The following is a 2466-nucleotide window of genomic DNA, read 5'->3' on the forward strand; positions in this document are numbered from 1 at the left end:
TGATCCTTCAATGCATAATAACTGTCAGTATCATGACTGTAGTCGTTGTGATATTCGCACCACTTATCCCGTCTCCTCGTGTCGGGAGGTCCCACCATCTTAGACGGCCATTTAAAGAACGGCACATGTTGAACCTTAGACATAACCATACTGATCGGCTCCGATAACTTCGTGTATTTCTTGTTGACGCGCCTGCTATCCACTTGAAGTTGCTCATTGGCTCGATGTGAACATTGGTCATTTGATCGGCGCAAATCCTATCTTCTATCTCGTTTAGCCCGATTCCGTGATTCAGGACTCTGTGGTAGTACAGCGTTTATCAGTTGCACGATTTCAGGCGGGGCCGACTTAGTGGCTTTGTGCCCGGCTTTGACCCGTTGGGCATCGTCTTATACTTTGTAGTATTCCTCGACTTTTTTCATCAACGACTAGACCGTTTTTGGGGGCCGTCAGGTCAAAGAGCTGTGGAGGGCATTGTTAGGATGCAACCCTATCTTGAAAGCAGTAATGGCCATGGAGTCATTGCAGGCATCGTCGACTAAATTAAAACATTTCTAATAGCGCGCCGAATATGCACGAAGGGTTTCCCCTGGTTGAATTTGCATTGCCCACAGAGAATCGGCTTGCTTCGGCTGAACCTCGTTAGTGATGAAGCTTGCTCTGAAGGATTTTTGGAGTTGGTGGAAGCTCTTGATCGATGCCGGCTCCAATTTATAATACTATCTGACAGCCAGTGGTCCCAAACTGCTAGAAAATATTCGACACATGAGGGCCTCGTCGTCTGCATGAAGCGTCATGGCTTGCTTGTAATGGTGAATGTGATCGGTGGGGTCTGATTTTCCATCATACAATGTGAATGAAGGTGCTTTGAACTTTTTGGGTAACACTACCCTTGCAATCCATCGTACAAAAGGGGTCATGTTGATCCTCTTCATCTGAATCATTTCTTCTTCGCTTTTTCCGTGCACGCGGGCTTCCCTCAGAAGAACTGGAGATGTCGACTCGTCCCTTCTTTGTAGATTATGGGGATGATGAGTTGGAGCCACTGCCACTATCATGTCTCCGAATTCAAGATCGTCGACCATCATTTCTCAAAGGTCGTCCCGGGTCTTAGTGCACGGCTTGTTGGGATTTTGCCACCTTCAAGGCCAAATCTTGTCGAAGGCGCTCATTCTCAGCCATCATGTTTTCCAACCTCTGTTTGTTTTGGTTTACTTGCTCCATAATCGCTTGCGTTGTCTCATGTGCTGATATCGAGGGTGAATCGAAGTTCAAGGCCCTTCTTGCGGTAATATTCTCTGGCCCAAGCATGTTGCTTGGAGTGGTTTCATCTTGTGGCGTAGGGTCGCCAGCGACTACCAAAGGATCTTCCGTTACGCCTGCTATGGATGTGCTTGAGTATCCTCATAGACGGCGCCAATTGTGGAGAAGTGGATCAGAAATACTCTTCGGATCCTGGAGGGCACTTTTGATCCTCAGCTAGTCACCTGAAAAGGAATGAACACACTGGTCGGGGGTGCCGGAATTAGCACTCCGACGGACAAGTCAGTGTATACTCTCTTCGTTTCTTATATCTCAAGTTTTAGACTTTTTCTCACATACCTCGTGTTAGCTGACACTCTCCTTATTTATAGTCGTCCTTGATGTTGACGGTTGGGCCCACTTTTCTTCCCAATGAATAATCCCTCATTCGGCTAACTGTTCGGACTCGGTTGGGTCTTCAGCTGACTATTCGGTTGATCTGGTTATTCGGCCTTTATCCCTCCGAGAGGAGCCGTGTAATTCACTTGGTTTCTCTTTTCAATCTATTCACCCCTCTGTGCGTAACAGAATCTATTCGTCCCCCACAGGGGGTGTTAAATATATTTGTATATATCTGTTATAGAGTATATTCTCTGTATATACTCATCTTTCTCCTATATAAAAGTATGTGTACCTATTCATTCATAATATATATTGAATACGAGAGTTTCTCTTTTCCCTTCTATTTCTAGTTTCATAACAAATATAAAGAACTATAGATTCAAAGGTTAATAAAAGATGTTAAAATTCATTTTGTAAGTGAAAAGATTAATCCATTGTCCTACTCAAAAATTAACTAGGTCTTATTTTGTCAAAATTTAGTCCTCGAGAAATCTATTGTACATACTCTTCTAAGAAATATTATGCTACTTTTTATTGTAGGTCACGTTATTTTGTAGTAAAATTACTAATAGGAAAATTTTGGAGAAATTACAAAAATAAAAAAAATAAAAAAATGTTAGTGTTTGACTTCAACAAAATAAACATTGAGTTTTTAATTTTATCAATTTAAACTCTGAACTTTGGATTCATTCTCAATTTAAACTATTTGTCTATTTTTGTTAAGTAAAATAGATAGAAAATTGGTATTTTAATCATTTACTCAATGAAATATGGTATTTTAGACATTTTATATATATCTACACTGAGTTTAATAACTAAAAT

The sequence above is a fragment of the Camellia sinensis genome, chromosome 9, assembly GCF_055761805.1.
Source record: "Camellia sinensis isolate YWXY chromosome 9, ASM5576180v1, whole genome shotgun sequence".
In the NCBI taxonomy this organism is placed as follows: Eukaryota; Viridiplantae; Streptophyta; class Magnoliopsida; order Ericales; family Theaceae; genus Camellia; species Camellia sinensis.